Genomic DNA, 15,506 nt, shown 5'->3' on the forward strand with positions numbered 1-15,506 from the left:
GTATTGACTCAGGGGTGTGAATACTTACAGTTGAATTTGGAAGTTTACATACACTTAGGTTGGAGTCATTAAAACTCGTTTTTCAACCGCTCCACAAATTTCTTGTTCACAAACTATTGTTTTGGCAAGTCGTTTAGGACATCTACTTTGTGCATGACACAAGTCATTTTTCCCCCCAAAATTTACAGACAGATTATTTCACTTAGAATTCACTATATCACAATTCCAGTGAGTCAGAAGTTTACATACACTAAGTTGACTGTGCCTTTAAACAGATTGGAAAATTCCCCAAAAATTATGTCATGTTTTTAGAAGTTTCTGATAGGCTAATTGACATAATTTGAGTCAATTGGAGGTGTACCTGTGGATGTATTTCAAGGCCTACCTTCAAACTCAGTGTCTCTTTGCTTGACATCATGGGAAAATCAAAAGAAATGAGCCAAGACCTCAGATTTTTTTTTTATACCTCCACAAGTCTGGTTCATCATTGGGAGCAATTTCCAAACACCTGAACGTACCACGTCCTTCTGTACAAACAATAGTACGCAAGTACTACACAATGGGACCACACAGCTGTCATACCGCTCAGGAAGGAGATGCGCTCTGTCTCCTAGAGATGAACGTACTTTGGTGCGAAAAGTGCAAATCAATTCCAGAACAACAGCAAAGGACCTTGTGAAGATGCTGGAGGAAACAGGTACCAAAGTATCTATATCCACAGTAAACAAGTCCTGTATTGACATAACCTGAAAGGCCGCTCAGCAAGGAAGAACCCACTGCTCCAAAACCGCCAATAAAAAGCCAGACTGCGGTTTGCAACTGCACATGGGTACAAAGATCATACTTTTTGGAGAAGTGTCCTCTGGTCTGATGAAACAAAAAATAGAACTGTTTGGCCATAATGACCATCGTTATGTTTGGAGGGAAAAGGGGGAGGCTTGCATGCCGAAGAGCACCATCCCAACCGTGAAGCATGGGGGTGGCAGCATCATATTTTGGGGGTGCTTTGCTCCAGCAGGGATTGGTGCAATTCACAAAATACATGGCATCATGAGAAGGACAATTATGTGGATATATTGAAGCAACATCTCAAGACATCAAATGGGTAGCAAATGAACAATGACCACAAGCATACTTCCAAAGTTGTGGCAAAATGGCTTAAGGAAAACAAAGTCAAGGTATTGGTGTTGCCATCACAAAGCCCTGACCTCAATCCTGAAAAAGCGTGTGCGAGCAAGGAGTCCTACAAACCTGACTCAGTTACACCAGCTCTGTCAGGAGGAATGGGCTAAAATTCACCCGACGTATTGTAGGAAGCTTGTGGAAGGCTACCCGAAACGTTTGTCCCAAGGTAAACAATTTAAAGGCAATGCTACCAAATACTAATTGAGGTGTATGTAAACTTCTGACCCACTGGGAAGGTGATGAAAGAAATAAAAGCTGAAAGAAATATTTCTCTCTACTATTATTCTGACATTTCACATTCTTAAAATAAAGTGGTGATCTTAACTGACCTAAGACAGGGAATCTTTACTAGGATTAAATGTCAGGAATTGTGAAAAACTGAGTTTAAATCTATTTGTCTAAGGTGTATATAAACTCCCGAACTTCAACTGTATATCATGGATGGGACTTTATCACCCACTGGAGACTTGAAGACAGAACCTCAGAGAGCTGTGCACGTCAATATGTGGTTGACAACCAACTCCTTATATTTGGCACAATAGACAAATGCTGTTCTGGTTAGACATCTGAAGTTGTACTCTAAACACAACTTATTTGTATGTTTAGGCATATTGTCATTATAAGCACATCAATATGATATGTACAGCATAAAATGTTTTGTCTTTGTAACACAAACACGCTCATCCATTTTTTGTTGTTGTTGATAAATGTATCTGCACTCATGCTGGGAGATGATGGTGCAATTTACACATGTAGCCTACGCCTGTTGTAGGGATACTAGTAGTTCTAGGATTTATCCCCCGGGAAAGATCTAACAGTGGACATAAGGAGAGACGAGACAAAACTAGCAAGTTATAGAATATTGTGTTGTAGGACAGCTGATTGGGTTGTAGGACAATTCACAGTTGATGCCATTTCCACAGTAACATAACGTGATGAAACGTTGAAACTGAGTTGCCAGCTGCTTTCATAGCCAGATGTTGTAGAACAAGTGTCTTATGAAACACATTCTAAACACTGGCTCTTGCTATCTTGCCATAAAAGATTTGACACAGAAATATCAGCTGGATAGGAGAGCATGCTGCAGCTATCACCAAGCCTTGCTAGTTAGATGCTGTCATTTTGGCTTAACACAAGGGCAGCGAAGGCTTTAGCCTACGCATAGAACTGAATTAGCTGACCATCTTGAGATGGCGAGTCAGTCGGGAGGGAAGAAGTCCTCAACTTCAAAACTCAGTTTTCTCCATAGCTTAGTTTACCTCACTGTACTCACTACTGCCCTTGTTTGTTGAGATTGAATGGCAAAGACACATCCAAGAAATACCCACATCAAACCACACCCCCAAGACAACTCATGTTTGCCTTCAGTCATGACCACTAGTATTTCTTAATGAACATTGATGTAAAACAGGGCCAAATCAGGGACCTTGAAGCATGACGACTGAAATTAGGGTGCATCCAATTTGGCAATTTTTATTTAATTTTTATCACTGCATCATTTTGTCGGAACAACCTAAAGCACATTTCTCCCTTTTGGTTCAATAAGCAGCTAATATTTACAAGAATATCAGTCCACAGGCTTGTATGGGCACCGTATCATTTAGCAGGAAATAGCCTGAGCAAATCTTCCCGGCACAGTAAATAATCAATTCCACAAGTGTAATTTGTGGTGCTGCTTTTTAAGGAGAACGTAATTACATACTGTATGTTTTCATTATAGGCCACAAAGCCAATCAATATTTCTGCTAAGTCATTTTTAGGATTGTGCATGAAATGTGTGTGTTACCCGCCAAGCGAGAGTTTGGCACCCAAATGGTACCAGTGATAAAATGTTGTTTTGTTGTTACATAATGGTTAATTCTATAAACAAATCAACTTTGAAATATGATGATATGCTTTAATAATATTATTTCTGTGACAAGATGTCATGTTGCGGGGATATATCATGTTTTTTCTTTCTCTTGTCGTTCCAGTTCTCTTTCCTGAGACGACAACCACAGGATGAGGCTTGAGAGGAGGTACGATTTTGAGATGGATGTGGTGTGTTGAAATGTGATTGCCAATTTGGAGCCATTATGTCCATGCGTTGAGTGCCAGAGCTGCCTGGATGGGTTAACAAGGCTGACACTGGTCCCACACAATCAACCAGTGTGGACAATAGATTTGCCACAATGGGTATAACAACACAATTTGTTAATTACCATTTCAATTAGCCCCTGGAATGGGATTAATTCCATTTCAAAGCAGTCATTTCAGATAATGTTCTGTGTCTGAATTGAAAACAAGTGTAAAATAGTCCATACTGGAAGCAATTTTCAGTCAATCTCTTACATAGAAACGGAATCAACCGCAAATCAGGTGGCTCGGATCAGGTCATTGTTCTGCCATCTCTCCCTTGGTTAGTGGAGAGAAAAGGCTGGATCTGGCAAGCCAAACCTTTTAGAGAGAGGGAGACTGACTGTCTCTGATGAGGCCAGACTGGCCATGCCTTGTGCTGTGTGCTAGGCTTCAGGAGCCTGATTGATAGATCGTGATGAGACTGTCACAGAGGCAGACTAGGAGAGATAGACTGGATAAGGATGTAGCTGGTGAGGAGGATGTATTTGGAACACGTGGAGAATGAAGTAGGGAAATTAAGTGACCGGCTGGATTGCGTGGTGGACTTGTGCAGCAGGGATGCATGTTAAGGCCACACAAGTTTAGGACATGTTGAATTAACACTGGCAGCGAAGTTGGTTCATTATGTTGCAATTTATTGTTAAGATTGTTCCAAAGCTTTGTTAATGGTTTACTAAATCCTTGTTGAAAATAACAATATGTAAATTGCTATGTACCGGAGTGCCAAGTCTAGGACCAAAAGGATCCTTAACAGCTTCTACCCCAAGCCATAAGGCTGCTGAACAATTAACCAAATTTAAATATTTTCCTTTAGTTTATTTAGTAAATATCTTCTTATCTCTATTTCTAGAACTGCATTGTTGGTTAAGGGCTTGTAAGACGCTTTTCACGGTAATGTCTACATCTATTGTATTCGGTGCATGTGACAAATGAAATTTGATTTGATTTGATTTGAAAAACATTACACCCCTATAACTTTGTGTAACAGAGCTACGTAAAAATAGCTGGTCGTCTAAAATTGCTAAATGTTTTAATTGCCCTTATAAATTGCTGTCTAAACATCTGCTTTGGACATCATGTTAGTGCTGTATTGTGTATGTATTGTGTGTATTGTGGACACATGGTACATTAGAAGGGCAACTAGTGTTGTGCTGAATATTTGTACTGGGATGTCCACTGTTAGTGATTTCAAACTCAATAAAGGCCCCATGTTTTACTTTTATTTTAGCCCGAGAACGGAAGGCTGACTCACTAGAACGCCAAATGTATTATTAGTCTCTCACATATGTGTAGGGAAGGCGAGACAGTGAGAGGGAGAATGAGAGCGAATGTAGCAGTGTGTGCTCGTGAGCAATTGAGGTAGAGTGAGAAGGAGAGAGAGAGCATGCTGCCAGCCAGTAAGAAAGCAATGGAGAGAGGGGGGAGCTCTAGTAGCACTATCTGGTCGAGGAGTGGCCCCCAAGCTCTTATCTCCCGCCTGCCAAGCCTTGACCGGGGGCGCTGGCCTCGGCTTCTACTCCCTCCTGGTGTGACTCCCCGTTAGCCCCACTAAGCTAGGCACCCAGGTGAAATGAGCAATTCCCATTCAGAGGCGGAGTCACCTCGGAGACTCACTTTGGCTGATCAATGCACTCTCTCTCCCCTGTGGACTGCAGAGTGATAGCCAACAAAAAAAGGGAAGGGTAAGAAAGAGAGCGAGAGAGAGAAATGTTAGAAGAGCATCTAATGATATTTGCCACGGTCTCTCTGACTGAGCACTGTCGAAGGGAGATGGTGCGCTTTGCATAAACTCAAAGCACACGCATATTGCTGTCGTCGCTGTGAAAGTGGCTGCGCCAGCCCCGCCGGATATGAGAATATTTCAGCAGGCTGCACTGAAATGTCTTCCGATATGAATGATATTAACGATAATCACTTTGAATTACTGGGGTGTATCAAAAAATATCCCGAATGACTCAACATTGCGGAGGCTCGTGTGACTATCATTTACACTATTATAAAGATGTGCTTTATAATACCAAACATTGCTGATAGATAGAATCGAGTGACAGAGTACTCATAATACACACACTGAGTATTATGACTGATGTAAACCTACCTCTGTGACTGGATGTGCTTCCATCACTGTAGCAGTAATTGATACCAAAACTGCAGCTGTTTCTACAAACCATAATACCTTACTTTAACATTCTCCAGTATTTCAGTCTCCTTTAGTGATGGTGATATGTACTGTATATATATCTAGCTCTAAAAACATTGGGACAGTGACACATTTTTTGTTGCTTTGGCTCCAGCACCTTGGATTCGAAATTAAGTGCAGATGATCAGTTTTAAGTTGATGGTATTTTGTTTAGAAATTACAGCACTTTTTTGTACGTAGTCCCCCCATTTTAGGAGACAAAAGTATTGGGACAAATGAACTTATATGTGTAGAAAAGTTTATATTAAAGTTTAGGTCAAACGTTTAGTGAACTGTACCTTAGAAAGATGAATAGATTATCTAATGCTTCTTTGCAACATATTGATCTGTTTCCCTTTTATGGCCTTTTGGATTATGTAGTTCCTACTAGAATGTTGTCTGCTGTACGTGATGCTGTAAATTAGCCACCATTTTTTATACAAAATACACTAGTTGATGGAAGTAAACATTTCATGAGACTGGTCTTGGATCAGTTTAAGAGAGGGAAGTTGCAAACAATTCCCTGTTTGTAGCATGCTTAAAGAAGGACTCATCTTGTCACATTTGTTTGAACTCACAAGGTCAGATTGTCAACTGATGATAACAAACTGACCTACTCAGAGGTCCCTGATAGCTGAAGTCTTTTTATTTAGGAAACCATCGGCTGGTCCAAAAACAATCTCGAACCACTATTCCCTATATGCACATGTACAAATCACACGGGAAATAATATAGCATGAACTCTCCCTTGCCCTTTGATAGGCTAATCAGAGGTGGAATTTGTTTATACCTTTCTAGTCCTTTCAGATTTACAGTAGGGTCTAATCTAGGGTGTAGGGTCTTATTGAGGTTGTCTGGATGTGACCCATTGTTCATGATGACACAGGCCTACTCCACCAACATCGCCTCAACTAACGTCATAGGCCCCAATTCTGAGAAACAGCTTATTTTCTGTATCCATCTTTCTTAGCTTGGCTATCTCATTCCCGCAAAACAAAAAACAAAAAAAACAACTTGGCTTCAAAGGGCCCCTGTTGAATACTGTACCATCCTAAGAAGACGTGTCAGAGATGAATCACTGTTGATTACAGAACGAGAGTAAGGCAGAGAGAGGAGAGAAAGGAGGCCTCTCTCCGAGTATAGTGTAGAGACGTGCCTGTAACAAAATGCAAGCTTTGTGTACAAGCTTGGCAGAGGCAGACGTGAGGGGTTGAACCCACCCTGCCATCAGCATGTCATATCTGTAATATACTCCAATTATTTGTGATATAATGTGCCGGCCCATCTCTGGGAGGAAATGTCAAAGCACCCATTTTACGGAGCTATTCAGAGGGAACTTTGCGATCGTTTTCCCCTACGGTTAAGAAAAGATGGAGAGAACAACAAGTAGCTCTCCCCATTTCACCATTAATGTCAAGGAGAAAAATGGGAAGAGAGGTTGATGGACAGAGTGAGGGAGCAAAGGAAATATACTGAGTTTGAAGAGAGCGGATGACTCTAAGAGTTGTAGAGATATAGAAATGTTGGCAGAGATAGTTATGTCAGTGGAGAAACAGTGAGAGGATGAGTTTATAGTGGAGAGGGAGAAAAGGGAGATATGTAGAGAAAAATAAATAAACAGACAGACAAGCATTGAAAGGTAGTGATAAAAGGTTCATCTGAGAGAGAAGATAGATTGTTTTAAAAAAAGGGCAAAAAGAGAGAAGGCTGGTTAATGTTCGCTTCAACGACTGCAATAACCGTTATGACGTTATGACATTCAAATGGGAAATTACCACAATATAGAACAGGCTGAGACAGCAACTTGCATGTAAATAAAGAGAACGTCATGACATATTTGCTGGTGTCATGATTTTTGCCAAGCACGCCTTGAACACCTCTTGACCTTGGGCATCCCTCAAGTGCTTGTGTTTGAATTAGTGTGAGTGTGTGTGTGTGTGTGTGTGTGTTTGTGCAAGCAAGCGTGTGATGGACTTGGACCTGTTTTGTCCGAGACAGAAATAAACAACTTTTTACAGCATGTACAATATACTATTTAGCAGGGGATACTAAATAAAAGCAATCAATTCACCACAGTGGTGTGGCCAGATTGTTATTCATAATTCAACATCGTATTGACAGAATAACCTCATTAGGATCCACATTTATATTGTACTTCTATAATGTACTGTACAACACTATATAACTGTCAGCTTTATTTCTGAAGACGGGTAGATAGTTATTAAGCCACTGTCGCCTAGTAACCCATCATTCCACTGTAACTCAAACAGCCAATGTCGCCCAAATACATTATAATTGGTTAGGCGGGATGGACATTTTACCTGTTATTTGCATCCAACTCACCCCGGACAGACTAATTGAGCAGATTTCTGTTATGGCCAACACATCTCATAGGTACTCATACATACTGCTAGTTCAATGAATACTCCACACTGAATTGCGAAGGCAAATAGTCTTGTTTGCACTAGAGACTGCTGGTATGTTTGCTATTGCAGTTATGCATGTATTGGTGATTTGCGATCTTTGTATTTCCAAATATTATACATTTGTTGAAAAGTCATGCATCACACCTTTATTACATATTGGTGTCACACGAACAAGCCAGTAAAAAGGGATTCATTGGTTTATGACAAGCGTGTTTTGCTTTAGTGATGGGGTATGGCTTCTTCACATTGTTTTCATATTAATTCTACAAAGCCTCCACAGCAGGCGTATCCATATGTAGATGATGGCAGCATCACATTATAGCAGGTAATCATTAGTCCATCATTTGCCCAAGCAAAGGAGCAATTGATTAGCTTTTCAATTCCACACTCACTTCTCAGTGTCGAGACAAATCCGCTAGTAATCATTCAAAAACGCCAAGGATCATTAATCGGTGGACACACTCTCGACTCTCCCCTTCACACACCAAAAAAGGTCCCATCAATCAAAAGAGATACCTTCACACTTTGCATGTACCTCTTTTACTTTCCCCTTTCAACATGCGGTTCACTTTTGTCGAGATTTGGTAATTGGACGACACATTTTGAATACGGCTTTAATGGAACTCAAAGGGTTTTTGAAGGAAAATAGATGACAGCAAACCTTTGCCCATCATGGAGAAGGATGTAACGGAAAGAATGGAGTCAATGCCTATGATGACAAATGCCAATAGTCAATAACATTCTAGCATTCTTGAGCTGTAATATATTCCTTCTCTCTCTAGAGGTGGAGTTTTTCCAACACAGTAGGCCTACAATCTATACATTTCCATTTAATGCTGACAATTTTCAATGATTTCAACAAGAAGAGCAACATTTTTGCTTAATCTGTACTCCTACCTGCACAGTTTTAAAGTAACTTTTTATTTAACCAGGCAAGTCAGTTAAGAACAAATTCTTATTTTCAATGACGGCCTAGGAACAGTGCCTTGTTCAGGGGCAGGATGACAGATTTGTACCTTGTCAGCTTGGGGATTTGAACTTGCAACCTTTTGGTTACTAGTCCAACACTCTAGCCACTAGGCTACGCTGCCGCCTTATGGGCATAATAGAACAATGAAATACACAGATGGTACCAGTGTTTTCTCACATCCCCTTGATTTGTCGCGCCTGGCTTATTGCATGACTTTGGCTAAAGGGGCAAAACATCTACTGTATGTCACTGAATCTACATTAAATTAGAATATCTCATAAAAGGCCTGCTGTATAAATGTCACTCTCTCATCTCATGAAATGTCTGCCTTTCATTTGGCACATTCACTCGCGTCCCCTTTGTGACAAAACCCACTGACTGTGGATATTAACATGGCTCTGACTCTATCGCTCTCTCTCAACAACTCCCACATTATTAAATTGCTAATCGTGCCGACAATCAAGCCCAGTCCATGTCATGCAGCCCAAAACCACACAGTCAGAACACACAATAGTGTGTTTTCATCATCCCCACTATCACAGGACTTGTTTACATCGGTGTCAGTCAAGACGCTCCGCAGGTACATTAACATGCTTTGTTGCAAACAATAGCCACAATGATTCCCCCGGGGCTTGTCGTATTCCAAATCTTAGTTGTACACGGGAGACAATTATTAAAGAAGGGGATGAATAGAATATTTGAATATCTGAACACGTTAAAAGGGGATAGCGGACGAGGCGTCAGAATTTATACCGCGCATAGAAGAATTGCGGACAAGCTTAAACGACTTCAAAAGTTTTCGTTGGGAAATGAGAGGCGGGAATATGAGTTTCTCACAAGAATTACCTTGAGCTCTCCGGCGTGTGCTAATACCAAGCTAGCGTTAGCTTCTGGAATACACATTACACACATCAGCCCCCAAAAGACTAGGCACAAATTAAATGAATAAGTAAGCTGTGACATGTAATTCTAAATGTCTTAACCACTACAGTGTCGCACATCTCGCATCTGCACTTCTTCCTTTGGATGTTCTCATTTGTATCCACACCTGTGTCATTCACCGCTTTATGTCTTAAGCTAATTTCATGGTCTAGGGGTTTGGATGGATGGCTCGGGTGTGACTTGTACACTGACAGAGGGAGGGAGGGAAGGAAGGACGGAAGAAAGAGAGAAAAGAGCGAGAGGGTGACTGAGAGATTGAAAGGGGAGTGAAGAAAATGGTTGCGCAACAGATGACATGCTTACAAGTGGGAGATGAAACACTGTTAGTTTAGAGAATGACTTAAACTGCCACCAAATAATCTGCTCACCTTGAACTCCATTATGTGGTGACGACCAAAATCATACTAGTTGGGTATGGAGGGGATTATAATCCCATGTTACATAGTTGTTTCAGTAAATTTAAAATAACCTTTATTTAACTTGGCAAGTCAGTTAAGAACAAATTCTTATTTACAATGATGGCTTACCCCGGCCAAACCTGGACGACACTGAGCCAATTGTGTGCCACCCTATGGGACTCCCAATCACGGCCGGATGTGATACAGCCTGGATGTACAGAGGGGAGGCTTTAGGCCTAGTGCCCAAATCGAGGACGTATGTCGTGTAGCTGAGTCAAGTGGAGATGAATGGATTCTGTTCAGTCATTTCAGTCTTCTTGATTAGCCCTTCCCAGCAAGCTCGTTTATGCTGGCTAGCTGGCAACAACAGCAGCATGGCACTAGTTAAACAAGAATGTAATGTTTATTTTCATGGGCGAGGGAGAAATAACTTAGTATTTAGTATTAGTATTCAACTTCGCTGAAGTTTATAGCCACTTCTATAATTTAGCTAGCCGGGAAGGGCTCTGAAAACAAGACTCCCTAAATTGTATCAGCATATCGACTGCGCAACCAGGGCGGGAAAAACCTTGGATCATTGTTATTCTAACTTCCGCGACGCATATAAGGCCCTGCCCCGCCCTCCTTTCGGAAAAGCTGACCACGACTCCATTTTGCTGATCCCTGCCTACAGACAGAAACTAAAACAAGAAGCTCCCACGCTGAGGTCTGTCCAACGCTGGTCCGACCAAGCTGATTCCACACTCCAAGACTGCTTCCATCACGTGGACTGGGATATGTTTCGTATTGCGTCAGATAACAACATTGACGAATACGCTGATTCGGTGTGCGAGTTCATTAGAACGTGCGTTGAAGATGTCGTTCCCATAGCAACGATTAAAACATTCCCTAACCAGAAACCGTGGATTGATGGCAGCATTCGCGTGAAACTGAAAGCGCGAACCACTGCTTTTAATCAGGGCAAGGTGACTGGTAACATGACTGAATACAAACGGTGCAGCTATTCCCTCCGCAAGGCTATCAAACAAGCTAAGCATCAGTATAGAGACAAATTAGAATCTCAATTCAACGGCTCAGACAGAAGAGGTATGTGGCAGGGTCTACAGTCAATCACGGACTACAAGAAGAAAACCAGCCCAGTCACGGACCAGGATGTCTTGCTCCCAGGCAGACTAAATAACTTTTTTGCCCGCTTTGAGGACAATACAGTGCCACTGACACGGCCTGCAACGAAAACATGCGGACTCTCCTTCACTGCAGCCGAGGTGAGTAAAACATTTAAACGTGTTAACCCTCGCAAGGCTGCAGGCCCAGACGGCATCCCCAGCCGCGCCCTCAGAGCATGCGCAGACCAGCTGGCCGGTGTGTTTACGGACATATTCAATCAATCCCTATACCAGTCAGCTGTTCCCACATGCTTCAAGAGGGCCACCATTGTTCCTGTTCCCAAGAAAGCTAAGGTAACTGAGCTAAACGACTACCGCCCCGTAGCACTCACTTCCGTCATCATGAAGTGCTTTGAGAGACTAGTCAAGGACCATATCACCTCCACCCTACCTGACACCCTAGACCCACTCCAATTTGCTTACCGCCCAAATAGGTCCACAGACGATGCAATCTCAACCACACTGCACACTGCCCTAACCCATCTGGACAAGAGGAATACCTATGTGAGAATGCTGTTCATCGACTACAGTTCGGGATTCAACACCATAGTACCCTCCAAGCTCGTCATCAAGCTCGAGACCCTGGGTCTCGACCCGCCCTGTGCAACTGGGTACTGGACTTCCTGACGGGCCGCCCCAGGTGGTGAGGGTAGGCATCAACATCTCCACCCCGCTGATCCTCAACACTGGGGCCCCACAAGGGTGCGTTCTGAGCCCTCTCCTGTACTCCCTGTTCACCCACGACTGCGTGGCCACGCACGCTCCAACTCAATCATCAAGTTTGCGGACGACACAACAGTGGTAGGCTTGATTACCAACAACGACGAGACGGCCTACAGGGAGGAGGTGAGGGCCCTCGGAGTGTGGTGTCAGGAAAATAACCTCACACTCAACATCAACAAAACTAAGGAGATGATTGTGGACTTCAGGAAACAGCAGAGGGAACACCCCCCTATCCACATCGATGGAACAGTAGTGGAGAGGGTAGTAAGTTTTAAGTTCCTCGGCATACACATCACAGACAAACTGAATTGGTCCACTCACACAGACAGCATCGTGAAGAAGGCGCAGCAGCGCCTCTTCAACCTCAGGAGGCTGAAGAAATTCGGCTTGTCACCAAAAGCACTCACAAACTTCTACAGATGCACAATCGAGAGCATCCTGGCGGGCTGTATCACTGCCTGGTACGGCAACTGCTCCGCCCACAACCGTAAGGCTCTCCAGAGGGTAGTGAGGTCTGCACAACGCATCACCGGGTCAAACTACCTGCCCTCCAGGACACCTACACCACCCAATGTTACAGGAAGGCCATAAAGATCATCAAGGACAACAACCACCCGAGCCACTGCCTGTTCACCCCGCTATCATCCAGAAGGCGAGGTCAGTACAGGTGCATCAAAGCTGGGACCGAGAGACTGAAAAACAGCTTCTATCTCAAGGCCATCAGACTGTTAAACAGCCACCACTAACATTGAGTGGCTGCTGCCAACACACTGACTCAACTCCAGCCACTTTAATAATGGGAATTGATGGGAAATGATGTCAAATATATCACTAGCCACTTTAAACAATGCTACCTAATATAATGTTTACATACCCTACATTATTCATCTCATATGTATACGTATATACTGTACTCTATATCATCTACTGCATCCTTATGTAATACATGTATCACTAGCCACTTTAACTATGCCACTTTGTTTACATACTCATCTCATATGTATATACTGTACTCGATACCATCTACTGTATCTTGCCTATGCTGCTCTGTACCATCACTCATTCATATATCTTTATGTACATATTCTTTATCCCCTTACACTGTGTATAAGACAGTAGTTTTGGAATTGTTAGTTAGATTACTTGTTGGTTATTACTGCATTGTCGGAACTAGAAGCACAAGCATTTCGCTACACTCGCATTAACATCTGTTAACCATGTATGTGACAAATAAAATTTGATTTGATTTTGAAGAACGACTGACTGACTGACTGAACTGAACTGACTGAATCGAATCAGTTCGTCTCCGTTCGTCTCCATTCGGCTCTGGCTGCGCGGCATACAGTGCATTCGGAAAGTATTCAGACCCCTTGACTTTTTCCCCATGTTATGTTACAGCATTATTCTAAAATTGATTCATTTTTTTTTACCTCATCAATTTACACACAATACCCCACAAAGACAAAGCAAAAACAGGCTTTTAGAAATTGATCAGAAATACAGTGTAGACATTGTTATTGTTGTATGTAGCTGGAAACGTTAATGACTATTGTAGCTGGAAATGGCATTCTTTTTATGGAATATCTACATAGGCGTACAGATGCCCATTATGAGCAACCATCACTCCTGTGTTCCAATGGCACGTTGTGTTAGCTAATCCAAGTTATCAATTTAAAAGGCTAATTGATCATTAGAAAACCATTTTGCAATTATGTTAGCACAGCTGAAAACTGTGGTTCTGATTAAAGAAGCAATAAAACTGTCCTTCTTTAGACTAGTTGAGTAGCTGGAGCGTCAGCATTTGTGGGTTCGATTACAGGCTAAAAATGGCCAGAAACGAATAACTTTCTTCTGAAACTCATCAGTGTATTCTTATTCTGAGAAATTAAGGCTATTCCATGCAGATATTGCCATGAAACTGAAGATCTCGTACAACGCTGTGTACTACTTGTCACATGAGTTGACACTGGAGAGATGAAGCAGGTACGGGGAGTCAAACATTTAATAAGAAACGGACATGGAACGAGACAGGAAGAAAACAAAAACAAAAAACAATCAATGCGAAGCGGGGAACAGAGCTGGGGAACTGACACATATAGGGGAGGTAATAACAGGTGATGAGTGAGCCAAGGAGATTCCAATATCGCTGATGCGCGTGACGAGGGAAGGCAGGTATGTGTAATAGATGATAGGAGTGCGTGATGCAGGGCAGCCTGGCTCCCTCAAGCGCCAGGGGGGGATGAGCGGGAGCAGACGTGACACTACTCCCTTCACAGAACAGCGCAAACTGGCTCTAACCAGAATAAAAAGGAGTGGGAGGCCCCGGGGCACAACTGAGCAAGAGGACAAGTGCATTAGAGTGTCTAGTTTGAGAAACAGATGACTCCAAAGTACTCAACTGGCAGCTTCATTAAATAGTACCTGCAAAACACCAGTCTCAACATCAACAGTTGGGATGCTCCTGAGCTCAATTTAGAATCTCATAGCAAAGGTCTGAATACTTATGTAAATAAGGTATTTCTGTTTTTATTTTTAATAAATTGGCATAAATGTTTTTATTTTTTTTTTATTTGAATAAGGCTGAAACGTAACAAAATGTGGAAAAGTTAAGGGGTCTGAATACTTTCCGAATGCACTGTACGTCATCAAATCAATCGGGGCGGCAGGGTAGGTTGCAAGTTCAAACCGGAAGGTTGCAAGTTCAAACCCCCGAGCTGATAAGGTACAAATCTGTCGTTCTGCCCCTGAACAGGCAGTTAACCCACTGTTCCTAGGCCGTCATTGAAAATAAGAATTTGTTCTTAACCGACTTGCCTAGTTGTCCGTAAAGCCTCTCCCATCTAGATGTGTGTGCAATGCATTGTTGTTAGTTCAGACATATCCATACAAACAACTCCGTGGGTATTGGGGACATTATAATGCTATGTTAGAGAGTTGTTTCAGGCAATCTATTAAATAACACGTGAGATTAATGTTCTAGAGCATGTACAGTAACAGATGGCCTCTAGTTCATCCTTATTCAACTGTCAGACAAACCAATAAGAATGTACTCTATGTACACCAACAGAACGCTCCAAGTTCATCCACATCCAACTGTCATACAAACCACTTAAATATGACCCTAATAATGATGATCCTGCAAGCTTTTCCAAGAAACCTCTTGAACCACAAATCACTATCACATAGCAAGGCAATTTTCAGATAGTAGTATGCTGTAAAAAAATAAATAATTTAAGGTCAAAATACCATCAAAACAGCAAATGGGTGCATTTGAACAGTCACGCCAACTATCATCTAAAAAAAATGACATTTCTGGGTCATTTAAATATAATTGCTATCGATGCGCTTAGAAATCCTTTAAAAGCCTTGCACGACCTCACAGCCAAAGAACTTCACAGT

At 42.1% G+C, this 15,506-nt stretch overlaps 1 long non-coding RNA gene across 1 annotated transcript in view; it reads left to right on the plus strand.

Annotated features, from left to right (window-relative positions):
- Positions 1 to 15,506, plus strand: part of LOC135574315 (uncharacterized) — a 127,239-nt gene that overhangs the window by 21,165 nt on the left and 90,568 nt on the right. Inside the window, exon 2 of the long non-coding RNA XR_010465326.1 lies at positions 3,159 to 3,203. This is a non-coding gene — a long non-coding RNA (uncharacterized LOC135574315). The remainder of the gene's footprint in view (positions 1 to 3,158; positions 3,204 to 15,506) is intronic.

The sequence above is a fragment of the Oncorhynchus nerka genome, linkage group LG12 (genome assembly GCF_034236695.1).
Source record: "Oncorhynchus nerka isolate Pitt River linkage group LG12, Oner_Uvic_2.0, whole genome shotgun sequence".
NCBI lineage: Eukaryota > Metazoa > Chordata > Actinopteri > Salmoniformes > Salmonidae > Oncorhynchus > Oncorhynchus nerka.